The sequence below is a fragment of the Pan troglodytes genome, chromosome 22 (genome assembly GCF_028858775.2).
Source record: "Pan troglodytes isolate AG18354 chromosome 22, NHGRI_mPanTro3-v2.0_pri, whole genome shotgun sequence".
In the NCBI taxonomy this organism is placed as follows: domain Eukaryota; kingdom Metazoa; phylum Chordata; class Mammalia; order Primates; family Hominidae; genus Pan; species Pan troglodytes.
The window spans coordinates 33916963-33933319 of NC_072420.2; positions in this window are offsets into that span (position 1 = coordinate 33916963).

Here is a 16357-nt window from a genome sequence, read left to right on the forward strand (position 1 = left end):
GATCACTTCAGCCCAGGAATTAGAATCCAGCCTGGGCAACATAGTGAGACCCGGTGTCTATTCAAAAAAAACATTCTTTTAATTATAAAAATAGAAAAATAAACACACTCAAGACTTTCCCATTTGGGGGAGAAAAAAAAGAAAGAATGAAGCAGGACCCCTCTCCTCCCCCACATCTGCCCCCAGCTGCAACATATCTCCCTTCCTTGCCTTCCTAGCAAACTTGTCGATAACAAGTCCTCTACATTCTTGTCTCGTCCCCCTCCCCATTGTGCAAAACCTGCACTCAACCAAGTCACCAGTGACTTGCTCAGCACTTAATCCTCCTGATATCTCAGTGCCCTTGGACTCTGTCAGCCACCTCCTCCCAGAACCCTTTGTCTTCGCAGCTGTGATGGCGCTCTGGTGGCTTTTCTATAATCTCTCTGCTCCTTTTCTGTCTCGTCTGCTCGCTGTTGCCTGTAGCTCTGCCCTCACATCCTCAGTTTCCTTTCTCCAATCTCTCTGGAATAGTTCATCTGCACTCACAGGACCAACTGTTGCCAGACACTGCTGGTCTCCAGATCCATTCTCGCAGTCTAAATCGTCTTCATTCTGGACATATGGAAGCAGCCGCCTCCAGGAAACCTCTGCAATGCCCTTAGCAATTCCACCTCTCTGTGCCTTCAGTTGAATGAATCATTTCTTTCACCCTCAGCATGCTGCTTCTTCTTGTATACTATATTAGGGTTCTCCAGAGAAACAGAACCAATGAGGTATGTGTGTAGAGGGAGAGAGAAGGGGAGAGAGGGAGAAAGAGAGGAAAACTGATTGGTTTTAAGGAGTTGACTCATAAGATTGTGGGGGCTGGCAAGTCTGAAACTTGCAGGACAGGCCAGCAGGCTGGAGACCCAGGGGAAGGCTGATGTTGCAGCTTGAGTCTGAAGGCAGCTAGAAACAGAATTCCCTCTTGCTCAGGGACTTCAGTCTTTTCTCCTGAGGCTGATCTGATGAGGCCAGGCCCTATTATGGAGAATAATCTGCTTTATTCATGGTACGTGTTTTCACATCTTTAAAATACCTTCACAGCAACATCTAGGCTGGTGCCTGACCAAACAACTGGGTACTGTGGCCCAGCAAAATTAACACATGAAATTAACCATCACACATACCATCTTAGAAAATGGTTCCACCGTCTAACAGATGCCTTAATCCAGGATCCTGGGAGTTTGCCTCAGTTCCTTATATGACCCAAACTTCACACAGCCAATCTAGCACCAAATTTTATGTACTCCTCTTCCTCAACATTTCTCATCCACCCCCACTGCCTCCTAGTCCAGGGCTCTATTACATCTGAACTGCTACAAGAGTATCCTCGCTGCACTCAAGTTTCCAGTCTTACTTTCTCCAGATCTTTCCTAGACACAGCAAAAGAGAGAGAAAGCTTGTTAACTTGTGAATCAGATCATGTTGAATTTCCTACATCATCTGGATTCCTCGCAAATGCCACAGCTGTCACACAGTCTGGTACAGGTGGGATCTCTCATTGACTCAGACATCATGAGTGTTATTGGTATGTGATTTTCCAAAATGGAGAAGAACTCGTGGTAAATTTCTGAACAAAACAGAGTACAATCTTCTCTCAATTTACACAGCAGTTACAATTCTGGAAAATGCAGTGATATTAAAACCCTACTATCTGAGTCTGCATGGCTGCTATAATAAAATACCATCAAATGGGTGGCTTAAGCAGCAGAAATTTCTTTCTCACAGTTCTGGAGGCTTGGAGGGCAAGATCAAGAGTTGGTTATTGGTGAGGGCTCTCTTCCTGGCTTGTGGATGGCCGTCTTCTTGCCGTGTCCTTACTTGTAGGGACAGTGAGAATTCTCTCCTGTCCCTTCTTATAAGGGCACTAATCTCATCGTGAGGGCTCCATCTTCATGATCATGACTTAGTCACCTCCCAAAGGTTCAACCTTCAAATACCATCACATCAGGTGCTAGGACCTTAACATATGAATTTGAGGGGTCACGATTCAGAAAGTAAGGTAAAATGTAAAACAGAGTTAGGTTCTAAGCTCAACTCATTAGAAACATGTTTTGTTTTTGTTTTTTTACCTACATAAAGATCTAACCATGGATTCAAGAGTCTTGAAGAGCTCAGAACTACTTTCAACATGGGAGACCATCCTGAAATTACAGAATATTTAGCATCTCTGGCCTCTACCCACCAAGTGCCAGTAGCACCTGCCCATCATCATGATAACCAATTTTGATCCCACAACTTTCCACAATGCCTCCGGGGTGTGAACATACCCCACCACTGGACTTCTACCACTAACCTCAACCCACACATGTAGCTCAAGCCCAACTTTCTAATCACATATCTCAGTCCTTTAGCCAGGAATCCCATTTTCCTACCACGGCACTCTCTACTCCAGAGTCATTCATCATGAACCCTCCCCCTAAAGCTTTGGCATTCTTACTGAATGCTGATTTTTGCTGAACGCTTATTCTTTCTTTTTTCTTTTTCTTTTCTTTTTTTTTTTTTTTTTTTTTTTTTTTTTTTTTGAGATGGAGTCCTACTCTGTTGCCCAGGCTGGAGTGCAGTAGCATGATCTCAGCTCACTGCAGCCTCCGCCTCCTGGGTTCAAGCAATTCTCCTGCCTCAGCCTCCAGAGTAGCTGGGACAGGCATGCACCACCACATGGGCTAATTTTTTGCATTTTTAGTAAAGACAAGGTTTCGTCATGTTGGCCAGGCTGGTTTCAAACTCCTGACCTCAAGTGATACGCCTGCCTCAGCCTCCCAAAGTGTTGGGATTACAGGTGCGAGCCACCATGCCCAACCCTGAGTGCTTATTCTTTTGCTGACTTTATCATCCTCACCTTTTTTCCTTCCCAATTTCCAGAGCCAGTGGAAATTCCTTCATCACTCCCCAATCAGTTAATCAGAAACAATATAATCCAATTTGGGCTCTGAACTCGAGGGGTTCAGTAAATATTGTTTGCAAACAAATGTCATCCTCACTTTTCCTGGCTACACCTGCCTGAGGGATGAACAGGAAGAGGTCTGGACAGCAACAAAATGATCCTGGAAACATTACTTGGTTCTTCTCTCACACCCAGAGAAATTATTGAAATTTCAAGTGCAAGTTCGCTCCCTGCCAGCATCATAGATCATTCGAGTCCCCAAAGTGTGGTTTGGAGCTCTCCAGAATTGCACTTTTGGCAGGATTCCCTACAGCATTCTTCTGTGAGTTTCCTACAGCTCTCCCTGTGGGGGACACTGACTGCATTCTCCCTGGGGTGAGTTTGGGGACCATCGAAGGGTCCTATACCCAAAACCTAAGATTGAGTCTAGGCACCTTCATTAGCCCTTACCAGCCTCATTTGAGCAGCGTGCCCACTGGGGCTACTCCCATAGAAGAGCAGGATCTCCTACAAATCCATCAGGTCCTCATGCACAGAGATCTCCCAGCAGATGGCCATGGGTCATTGGGAGACCCAAGAAATTTGAGAAACAGTTGATGAGACTTGGGTTGTTGTTGTTTTTTTATGAATCTACATTTCTGTAGTAACTCACTGAATGATATTCAATAATGTCTATGCAAAATTAACTCATTGCCACAATCTAAAGCAAGCTTGAGAAATGGTCTGGACACCACAGGACTGTGGCAGCCACAGAGCCCTGGCACCTTCCCTGTGAGAAGGCTGGTGGGGTGAGGCTGTGGGCAGAACCAAGCCCAAGTTAGTGACACTAGCTTAAAAAGAGAGTGAAAGAGGAAGCCAATGAGCAATTCTGAGAATCAGAGGTGGAGAAACCAGGTCACGTGCATGTGGTTAAGTCACTGAGTCAAAGTTGGGTGTGCTGGAAGCTGTGAGGTCTTTCTCAATCTTACAAAGCCAGGAGCTTGCCAAGGCTGCAATGCCCTATTAGTAAAGGTTGAGCATCCAAATCCCAAATCCAATATGCTCCATAATCTGAAACTTTTTGAGCACTCAGTGGAACTCCTGGAGCATTTTGGATTTGAGATGTTTACATTAGAGTCGCTCAACCTGTAGCAACATGTAGCAGCTGAGCAGGAAGAAGCAGTCCCTCCCCACTCACTTCCTTCCACCTGCCTGGGGTGGCTAAGGAGGGCAGCTGGCAAAGACAGAGGCTACGTGTGGTCAAACTTTAGTCTGCAGTTTCTCAGTCAGAGACTCAGTGAGGGAACTGGCCCCCACTGTCCTCACATGTGCAAATTTGAAGTTGACCTCATAGCTTCTCATGAACAATGCCATCTGGAACCTCAGCCAGGGCCTCCCAAGAGGAAGCCAGAGTTGAATATTTGGCCTCACAAGCAAATGTGACCAATGAGATGTTCATGCCAGAGTCGGGGCTAGATTCGGTTCTCCTAATTTGGCACTCCTTCCCCTGACCCCCCGGGAGACTAGAAAGTTGTAGGGGTATGGATTTTATGAAGAGAAGGATCAAACCCACATTAGTAGTCTCTCCAGCCCAGAGAAATGCTTTCACTGAGTCACCTTCCATCAGGCAGTCTTTGATACACAAGAGTATTCCATGTTTAAAATGTTCTTTGTCCACAAACCTCCTTCGTGATCCTCTCTCCGCAGATAATATTGCCACATATTTCCTGTTAAGAGCATGTAAGCCCAAAATATCTGAGACAGGTCTCGGTCAATTTCAAAAGTTTATTTTGCCAAGGTTAAGGACACACCCATGACAAATCCATGACACAGCCTCAGGAGGTTCTGACAACATGTGCCCAAGGTGGTCACGGCACAGTTTGGATTTATACATTTTAGGGAGACATGAGACATCAATCAATATGTGTAAGATGTACATTGGTTTGGTCCGGAAAGACGGGACAACGCAAGGCGAGAAGGGGGCTTCCAGGTCATAGGTAGGTAAGAAACAAACGGTTGCATTATTCTGAGTCTCTGATGAGCCTTCACTGAATACACAATTTACACATGAGTGGAAAGTAGAAGAATAGTCTGGCTTAGCGAAACAATAGGGCAGAGGAAACAATCAGATAGTCATTTGTCTCACGTGAGCAGAGGGGCACTTTGAGTTCTGTCCTATGTCCACACAAGGAATTTCCTTGTGGGCAAAGTGTGAGAGAAGTATGTAGCTTTTTTTTTTTTTTAAATAATTGTTGCTGTATTATTTAGGAATGAAATAGGAGGCAGGTTTGCCTGACACAGTTCCCAGCTTGACTTTCCCTTGGCTTAGTGATTTTGGGGTTGTTGAAAGAAAAACTTTAGCTGAATTAAATTTAAAGGAGTTTAATTGAGCAATGAATGATTCACTGCAAATCGGGCAACCCCCAGAATCACAGCAGATTCAGAGAGACTCCAGCCCCTCCACATGGTGGGAAAAGTTTGATAGACAGCAAAAAAAAAAAAAAGTGACCTACAGAAAATGGTCGTGAGGTACAGAAACAGCTAGATTGGTTACAGCTCAGTGTTTGCCTTATTTGAACATGGTTCTGACAGTTGGCTACATCTCATTGGCCAAAATTCAGTGATTGACGCAAGTGTAGGCTACAGTCAGTTTATACCTCCACTTGTTATAGTTCACAATGTACAGAAAAACCTTTAGGCCGAACTTAAATATATAAGAAGCCAGCTTTAGGCTAAACTTGATTTAACTTTCCCAGTGGGTTTCAAGACCAAATAAGTAACTTACTTTGGTAATAATGACATCAATGACTACAGTTTTGGTCAATCTCTCAAAATTGAGAAAATGACCAAAAGGGGGGAATTGTTAAATCAGTTGGGTCCATCAATATTAGCAAACATTCTGCACAAATGCAAGATGTTGATAATAGGAAAACTGACAGCATGGGCTCAGGGTGGGGAGTTCAGAGGAAGTATATGGAACTCTCCATACTTTTCACTCAATTTTTCTGTAAACCTAAACCTGCTTTAGAAAAGAAAGTCTATTAATTTCAAAATATAAAAATAAAAATATCCACCCTTGCCCCGCAAGGCCTCCTTTGGTTCCCAGCCCATTCTTTTGCTCACTTATACAGCAAAACTTCCAAATTGGTTTCTCTCACCTCCAATTTTTTTTTCTCAGCCCTCTCTCTGTAGTAGTTTCCTACTGCAGCTGTCACAAATGATCACAACCTTAGTGGCTTAAACAACACAAGCTTATTATCCTATAGTTCTGGAGGTCAGAAGTCAAGGTGCTGGCAAGGCTATGTTCCTTTTGGAAGCCTCCTGCATTCCTTGGTTCATGGCCCCTGACACTTCATCTTCAAAGCCAGCAGCACAGCCTCTTTCAGTGTCTGGCCTCCTCTTCTGTCCTTCCATCTTCTTTCTCTGACTCTGATTCTCCTGCCTCCCTTTTATGAAGACCTCGTGATTACTTTGAGCCCACCTGGATAATCCAGGATCACATCCCTATCTCAATATTCTTCATTTGGTCAAATCCGCAAAATCCCTTTGAATATGTAAGATATTATATTCACAGATCCTGGGGATTAGGAGGTGGACATTTTGGGGGGCCATTGATCAGCCTTCCACCTTCTCTAACTGGTCTCTCCTGAAATAGCTCTTTTCAGTAGGTTACCGGCAGCCTCTGGGTTGCAAAGGCCCAGGGTCACTCCCTCATCTTGCTTGAGCCCTCAGACACATTCAGCAAGAGTGATCTCTCCCTTCTTCTCAAGAAATTCTCTCCTCTTGGCTTCCATGACATCCAGTCTCCATGCTCCTGGGTCCCCTGGCCTTGCTTCTCTACTGGATGTCTAAACATGGTCGTGACCCAGGGCCCCACCCTCAGCCCTCTTCATCTGTTCTTTAGGTGAACCCATACAAATGATGGCTCCAGCTCTATGCTCATGATTCACAGGTTTATATTTCCACCTCATACTTTTCCACTGAGGCCCGAAATTGTATATCTCCTTGATGCTGTCTTTGTATGTCTTCAATACCTTTTTTTTTTTTTTTTTTTTTCAGACAGGGTCTCATTCTGTCACCCAGGCTGGAGTGCAGTGGAACGATCACAGCTCACTGCAGCATTGACCTCCCAGGCTCAGGGGATTCTCTTGTGTCAGGCTCCTGAGTAGCTGGTACTACAAACATGCGCCACCATGTCTGGGTAATTTTTAAATTTTTTTAATAGAGACAGAGTTTCACTGTGTTGTCCAGGCTGGCCTAAAATTTCTGGCCTCAAGTGATCCTCCTACCTCAGCCTCCCAAAGTGCTGGGATTACAGGCATGAACCAACACACCCTGCCATTGTCACTTTTAGACAATTATAAACTTCACAGAAAAGTTGAACTACAGTACAAACAAGTTGTTTTCTGAGCTATTTCCTGGTGCCCCATCACCCCTAAAGACTTTTTGTGTGTATTTCCTACAAACAAGGACATTGTCCTACCTAACTATAATACCACCATCAAAGCAGAAAATTAACTTTGATTCATTAATACCATCTAATCCTCTGACCACCTTCAAGTTTCACCTGCCATGTCTGTTATGGTAAAAGGATCCAGTTCAGAATCATGAATCACATGTAGTGGTCACGTATCTAGTTTCCTTCAGTCTTGAATGGTTGCCCAGACTTTGGCCTTCAAGACCTTGACACTTATGGAGACTACAGGCCAGTTATTTCGTAGGATGTCTATGATGGGCTTCCATGGACATACTTTCCTTCCCCCCATGTAAAGGCCTCCATAGAAAGTATAAGATGGAAGTATATATTTGTGCATCATCAACATAGAGCTGGAACATTAAGCCACCAGTTGCAGGAGTCACCTAAAGAACACACGAAGGCCGGGCATGGTGGCTCATGCCTGTAATCCCAGCACTTTGGGAGTCCGAGGTGGGTGGATCACCTGAGGTCAGGAGTTCAAGACTAGCCTGACCAACATGGTGAAACCTCATCTCTACTAAAAATACAAAAATTAGCTAGGAGTGGTGGCAGGCACCTGTAGTCCCAGCTACTCGGGAGGCTGAGGCAGGAGAATAGCTTGAACCCAGGAGGTGGAGGTTGCAGTGAGCCAAGATCACACCATTGAACTCCAGCCCAAGCGACAGAGCAAGACTCCATCTCAAAAACAAAAACAAAAACAAAAAAATCAGAAACAAAAAACAGATGAAGAGGGCTGAGGGCTGGGCCCTGGGCCAATTTGGTATGCACCTTTGGTGGAAGCATCACACATGAGGTGCTGCCTTGTTTTCATCACTTCCTGTTGCATGACGCACAGTTCTGCTTTGTCTCATTATTGATGATGTTCAATTTTACCATTTAAGATGACCTCACCAGGGTTTGCCACTGTAAAATTATTCTTTTCCCCTTCGTAATTAATAAGCATTTTTGTGATGAGACACTTTGAGACTATATAAATGTATTGTTCTTCATCAAATTTTCTATTTATTCAGTATTTAAAAAGGAAAACACAGGTGTAAACTCCCAATACGTAGCTTGTCTTTTCATTATCTTAACAGTGTTTTTCACAGAGCAGAACTTTTTAATTTAAATAAAATCCAATTTTTTTTTTAATTTCATGGATTGTGCTTTTGGTGTTGGATCTAAAAGTCATCACCAAACTCAAAGACACCTAGATTTTCCCCTTTGTTATCTTGTAGAATTTTTTGAGTTTTGCCTTTTACATTTAGGTCTATGATCCAGTTCAAGTTAATTTTTGTGAAAGGTATAAAGATGTGTGTCTCAATTCATCTTTTCACATATTCAGTTGTTCCAGCACCATTTGTTGGAAAGATAATTCTTTCTCCATTGGGTTGTCCTTACTGCTTTGTCAAAGATCAGTCTACTGTATTTTTATGGGTCTATTTCTGGGCTCTCTATTCTGTTTCTTAGGTCTATTTGCTTATTTTTTCACCAATACCACACTGTCTTGATTATTATAGCTTTATAGTAAATCCTGAAGTCAGATAGTATCAGTCTTCCAGCTTTATTCTACTTCAGCATTATGTTAGCTATCTGGGTCCTTTGTCTTTTCACATAAACTTGAGAATCAGTTTGTCGCTATTCACAAAATAACTTGTTGGGATTTTGGTTGAGATTCCATTAAATGTATATCAAATTGGGAAGAATTAACATTTTAACACTACTGAGTCTTCCTATCCATTAACATGGACTATCCCTCTATTTTTTTTTTATCTTTTATTTCTTTCATTAACGTTTTATATTTCTCCTCATACAAATCTTCTACGTATTTTGTTAGATTTCTCTCTCTCTCTGTCACTCTGTGCTAGTGTAAATGGTATTGTACTTTTAATTTCAAATTCTAATTGTTCATTCTTGATATATAGGAAAGCAATTGACTTTTGTATATTAATCTTGTATCCTGCAAACTTATTACCATTTAAAACACTAACTATTTCTAGGAGTGATTTGTGAGGGTTTTTTTTTTTAAATCAGTTCTTTGGAATTTCCTACGTAGATAATTATGTCATCTGCAAATTTAAAAAGTTTTATTTATTCTTCCCCAATCTGTACATCTTTTTTTTTCTTATCTTATTGTATTACCTAGTACTTCCAGTACAATGTTGATAAGACTAATGAAATGGATATCCTTGCTTTCCTCCTAATCTTAGGGAAGATGCATCCAGTTTTTCACAATAAAGCATAATATCAGCTGTAGGGTTTTTTGTAGACGTTCTTTAACAAGTTGAGAACATTCTCTCTTCCTAGTTTGCTCAGAGTTTTTATCACAAATGTTAGATTTTGTCAAATGCTTTATCTTCATCTATTGATAGGTGATTATTCTTCTTTAGCCTGTTGATATGATGGATTACATTAATTGATTTTCAAAGGATGAGCCAGCCTTGTGTAACTAGAATAAATCTTATTTAATCATGGCCTATAATTTCTTTTATATATGGTTGGATTTGGCTTACTAATATTTTGTTGGGAATTTCTGCATCTATGTTCATGAGAGATATTGGTCTATAGTTGTCCTTTCTTGTATTGTCTTTACTGGTTTTACCATTAGGGTGATGCTGGCTTCACAGAATAAACTAGAAAGTGTTCCCTCTACTTCAATTTTCTAGAAGACATAATAGAGAATTGCTATAAATTCTTCCTTAAATATTTGGCAGAATTCACCAGTACAATCATCTGAGCCTAGTGTTTTCTTTTTGGAAGGTTATCAATTGTTGATTCAGTTCTTTTTTTTTTTTTTTTTTTTTTTTTTTGAGTCAGAGTCTCACTCTTATTGCCCAAGCAGGACTGCAATGGCTAATTTTTGTGTTTTTGGTAGAGACAGTGTTTCACCATGTTGGCCAGGCTGGTCTTGAACTCCTGATCTCAGGTGATCCGCTGGCCTCAGCCTCCCAAAGTGGTGGGATTACAGGCGTGAGCCACCACGTCTGGCCTTGATTCAGTTCTTTAATAGACATAGGACTATTTTGACTATCTATTTCTCCTTGTGTGAGTTTTGATAGATTGTGTCTTTCAAGAAATTAGCCCATTTCCTCTAAGTTAATAAATTTGTGGGCACGAAATTGTTCATAATATTTCTTTATTATCCTTTGAATGTCCATAGGATTAGTAGTGATGACCTCTCTTTCATTTCTAATATTGGTAATTTGTGTCTTCTCTCTCTTTTTTTTCTTGGTTAGCCCACCTAGAGGTCTATGAGTTTTACTGATCTTTCAAAGAATGAGCTTTTGGTTTGGTTGATTTTCTCTATTCATTTTCTGTTTTCAATTTCTTTGATTTCTGTTTTAATTTTTATTAATTCTTTTCTTCTGTTTGTTTTAGGTTACATTGATCTTCTTTCTCTAGTTTCCCAAGGTAGAAGCTTAGTTTTTGATTTTAGGTCTGTGTTCTGTCAACAAAAAGAGTCAAACTCTGTAAAATATTTGAAGAGATTTATTCTGAGCCCAAATGTGAGTGACTAATGGCCCCTAACATAGCCCTCAAGAGATCCCAAGAACATGTGTCCATGGTGGTCAGGGCACAGCCTAGTTTTATACATTTTAGGGAGACATGAGACATCACTCAGATATGTGTTAGATGTACATTGGTTAGATCTGGAAGGGTGGGTTAATCCGAAGTGGGGTGAGGCTTCCAGGTCATAGGTAGATTTAAATATTTTCTGATTGGCAATTTGTTGTTATTATCAATAGAAAAGAATGTCTGGGTTACAGTAAGGGATTGTGGACACCAAGGTTTTATCATGCAGATGAAGCCTCCAAGTAGCTGGCTTCAGAGAGGATAGATTGTAAATGCTTCTTATCAGACTTAAGGTCTGTGTTGATATTAATGCTGGTCAGCTTTTCCTGAATTCCACAAGGGAAGAGGGTATAATGAGGCATGTCTGACCCCACCTTTCATCATGGCCTGAACAAATTTTTCAGGTTAACTTTGGAATGCCCTTGGCAGAGAGGACAGATCCATTCAGATGGTTGGGGGGAGGGCAGGGGCTGCTTATAATTATATTTTTTGGTTTACACTTCTTTTCTTGTGTATTCATTTAATGCCATACATTTTCCTCTAAGCACTGCTTTCATTTTATTCCACAAATTTTGATGTTTTATTTTCATTTTTATTCAGTTAAAATATTCCAATTCTTCCTAAGTCTTCTTCTTTGACCCATGTGTTATTTACAAGTTTATTGTTTAATCTCCAAATATTTTGGGACTTTTTCTAGCTATCTGTTATTGATTTCAAGTTTAATTCCATAAGATCTAATAGTATATTTTGTGTGATTTCTATTCTTTCAAATTTGTTAGCATGAGTTTTATGGCCCAGAATGTGGTCTATTTTGGAAACTATTGTGAAATAGTTTCTTGTGAAACTATTAATTGTGAAATAGTTTCTTGTGAAACTATTAATTAATGGTTTCACAAGAACTTGAGAATGGGTATTCTGCTGCTGTTAGATGACATATTCTATAAATGCCAGTTAGATCAAATTAATTGATGGTGCTGGTCAGCTCAACTATATCCTTACTGATTCTCTCCCTGCTGGCTCAATCTGTCAATTACTGATAAACAGATATTGAAAACTCCAACTGTAATGATGGATTTGTCTATTTCTCCTTGCAGTTCTATTAATTTTTGCGTCATATATTTAGACACTTTGGAGTTGGGTGCATATACACTAAGGACTGTTATGCTTTCTTGGAAAGCCGACTTTCTTATCATTATATAATTGTCTTTTACCCCTGATAATTTTCTTTGTTCCGAAATCTGCTTGCCTGAAATTAATACAGCTACTCCAGCTTTCTTTTGATTAATGTTAGAATGTCATATATTTCCCCATTTTTCTTCTTTTTTTTTTGAAACTGGATCTGCCTCTGTTGCCCAGCCTGGAGTGCAGTGACACAATCATAGCTCACTACAGCCTTGAACTCCTGGGCTCAAGTGATCCTCCCACCTCAATCTCCTGAGTAACTAGGACTACAGGCACCTGCCACTACACCCAGCTAAAATTTTTTTGTTTTTTGTTTTTTTGGTAGAGACAGGGTTTTACTATGTTGGTCAGGTTGGCATTTTAAAAAATGTAATCTATCAGTGTCTCTATATTTAAAGTGGGTTTCTGGTAGACAATATATAGTTGGCCCTTGATTTATTTTTAAATCCACTCTATTAGTCTCTGTCTTTTAATTGGTACACTTAGACCATTCACTTAAATATACTATTGATAGTTAGATTAATATCTCCCATATTTGTAACTGTTTTCTATTCAATGCACTTGTTCTTTTTATGTTCATTGTTGTTGCTGTTATTGTTTTTCTTCCTTCTCTTTTTCTGCCTTCTCTGTTGTTGTTGTTTTTTTGTTTTTTTTTTTCTTTTGAGACAGAGTCTTGCTCTGTCCCCAGGCTGGAGTGCAGTGGCACGATCTTGGCTCACTACAAGCTCTGCCTCCTGGGTTCACACCATTCTCCTGCCTCAGCCTCCTGAGTAGCTGGCACTACAGGCACCTGCCACCATGCCTGGCTAATTTTTTGTATGTTTAGTGGAGACAGGGTTTCACCATGGTAGCCAGGATGGTCTTGATCTCCTGACCTCGTGATCCGCCCCCTCGGCCTCCCAAAGTGCTGGGATTACAGGTGTGAGCCACCATGCCCAGCCCTTCTCTGGTTTTAATTGAATATTGTATATGATTCCATTCTCCCCTCACTTAGCACATTAATTGTATTAGTCAGGATTCTCTACAGGGACAGAACTAATAGGACAGATGTATATATGAAAGGGAGTTTATTGGGAGAATTGATTCACATGATCACAAGGTGAAGTCCCACGATCAGCCATCTGCAAGTTGAGGAGCCGGAAAGCCAGTCCAAGTCCCAAAAGCTCAAAATAGGGAAGCCAACAGTGCAGCCTTCAGTCTGTGGCCAAAGGCCTGAGAGTCCCTGGCATATCACTGGAGTGAAGTCCAAGAGTCTAAAAGCCGAAGAACTTGGAATTTGATGTTTGAGGGCAGGAAACATCCAGCATGGGAGAAAGATGGAGGCCAGAAGACTTAGCCAGTCTAGCCTTTCCCCCTTCCTCTGCCTGTTTTTATCCTGGCCATGCAGGCAGCTGATTAGATGGTGCCCACCCAGATTGAGGGTGGGTCTGCCTTTCCCAGTCCACTGACTCAAATGTTAATCTCCTTTGACAACACCCTCACAGACACACCCAGGAACAATACTTTGCATCTTTCAATTCAATCAAGTTGAAACTCACTATTAACCATCACATTAATTATACTTCTTTTTAACAAATCTTTAGTGACTGCCCTAGAGTTTGCAATATACATTATAACTAATCTAAGTCCATTTTCAAATAACAATACACTAATTCATGGGTAGTACACAGGTATCTTAGAAAAGAGTATTCCCAATTTCTCCCTCTCAACCCTTATAACATTGCTATTATACATTTCACTTATTCATAAGCTATAATCACCCAATATGTTGCTGCTATTATTATTTGGACAGTTATTCTCAACCTGATAAAGAACATCTACAGAATCCCTACAGCTACTCACAGAACTCAGGAAAGCACTTTACTTACTATTACCGGTTTATATAAAAGATACAATTCAGGAACAGCCAAGTGGAAGAGATACCTAGGACAAGGTATGGGAGAAATGGAAACTGAGCTTCCATGCCCTCTCTAAGTGTACCAACCTCCCAGAACTTTAATGTGTTAACCAACCCAGAAACTCTTCAAACTCTGTTGGTTGCTCAGGGGTTATTTATGGAGGTTACATCATGTAGGCGTGATTGATCATTAACTCAGTCTCTAGTCCCTCTCTCCTTCCTGGAGGTTGGGGTGGAGGGGGTAGGGCCGAAAGTTCCAGGCTTTATTGATTATTGGGCTTGGTCTTTTTGGTGACCAGCCTCCATCTATAAAGCTATCCAGGGGCTCACCAAGAGTAGCCTCATTGCTGGGCGCGGTGGCTCACGCCTGTAATCCCAGCACTTTGGGAGGCCGAGGCGGGCAGATCATGAGGTCAGGAGATTGAGACCATCCTGGCTAACATGGTGAAACCCCGTCTCTACAAAAATACAAAAAAAAAAAAAAAAAAAAAATTAGCTGGGCGTGGTGGCGGGCGCCTGTAGTCCCAGCTACTTGGGAGGCTGAGGCAGGAGAATGGTGTGAACCCGGGAGGTGGAGCTTGCAGTGAGCCGAGATCGCGCAGCTGCACTTCAGCCTGGGTAAAAGAGCGAGACTCGGTCTCAAAAAAAAACAAAAACAAAAACAAAAACAGTAGCCTCTTTATAACGCCTATCACCCCTATTACTCAGGAAATTGCAGGGGATTTAGGAGCTCTGGGCAGGAACCAGACCATATATTTTTCTATGAAAAAACAAAACCCTTAGCATAGCAATCATCATGATTTTAAATTCCTAGTCTGATTTGCAAATTCTCTGCCATCTCCGAGTCTTATTTCTAAGCTTGCTTTGTCTCTTCCAATTGTGCTTGGTGTTGTCTGCCTTTCAGCATGCCTTGTAATTCGTTGTTAAAAACTAGATATAACATATCAGGTCATGGGAGCTGAGAATAAATGGCCCTTTAGGATAAGGTGTTAGGTTTATCTGGCTAAGAGTTAGGCTGTGTTAAATGTTTGCTGTAGTTGTACGTGTCAGAGGCTTCAGTTTTATTTAGTGTCCTCATTTTTGTCTCCTCCATTGTCTTTGGGTTTTCCTAGAAATGCCTTCTTAAATGGAGTTGTAATCCACCGTTAATATACTACAGAGTCCTGTTGATGTGGTGGTAAGATACTGTGGAGGCAAAACATTCTACAATCTTATGATTAATTCCCAGAGTTTTCTTTAATGGGCCTGAGTCTCTGGGCTATGACCCTCCGAGAAGTTTCTTAACTTTTGCTTTTTTCCTCCAGTCATGATAGACAGGAAGGCTAGAGGGGGCTGAGTTGTCTAATTGCCCTTCTGCTAGGTCAGTTTAGGCTCCAGTAACGTAATTCCCCTGAGGACAGGTTTTTGTTACAGAACACTCTGGGCATGTCTCAAAATGTTTACTTTTCCCCTCCCACCGGCCAGCCAGGAATTTTTCTGTGGTCTTTACCATGAGAACTTGGTAGAGCTTCTTGGAGTAAACCTTTAACAATTTGGGGAGCATCCCTCTAAGACTGAGTACCCAACAGTGTTTAATTCTCAAGCTAGTCCACACTCAGTCTCCAGCAATTGGTCAATTACAATTTAAGTTTTGCTATGATTTCAGAGGCTTCTGGTCCCTGTAAACTGTGATTCTTTGCATTTGTCTGTCTTTCAGTTTTTGCAGTTTGCCCTGTGACTCAATTCACTGATACTGAAATAAGAAGAGTTGTTAATCTTCAATTTGTTCAGCTTTTCTCTTGTTGTGGGGAGTGGAGTGACAGCTTTCAAGCTCTTCACACCTTGGCATAGACTGCATTTGCTTTTGTTTTGTTTTGTTTTTTGTTTGTTTGCTTGTTTTGAGACGGAGTCTCGCTCTGTCGCCCAGGCTGGAGTGCGGTGGCGCAATCTTGGCTCACTGCAAGCTCCACCTCCTGGGTTAACGCCATTCTCTCGCCTCAGCCTCCTGAGTAGCTGGGGTACAGGCGCCCGCCACCACACCCAGCTAATTTTTTTTTTTTTTTTTTTTTTTTTTTGGTATTTTTAGTAGAGACGGGGTTTCACCGTGTTAGCCAGGACTGCATTTGTTTTTTAAAAAATCTTTTTCCCAATTATATAAGTAAGGATGTTTACTGCAGAATGTTTGGAAAGGAAACAAAATAAAAATCACCTACTATCATCCAATCTGCAATAAGTCATAGTTAAGGTTTTGACATAGTTTTATTTTTAATATATATGTTTATATAAAAGAGTGCATGCAGCACATGGAGTTTGGTATTGGATTTCTCCCATTTGCAGAGGCTATTTCTGCAAATTCTCTAAAACTGTGGCTGAAAATATT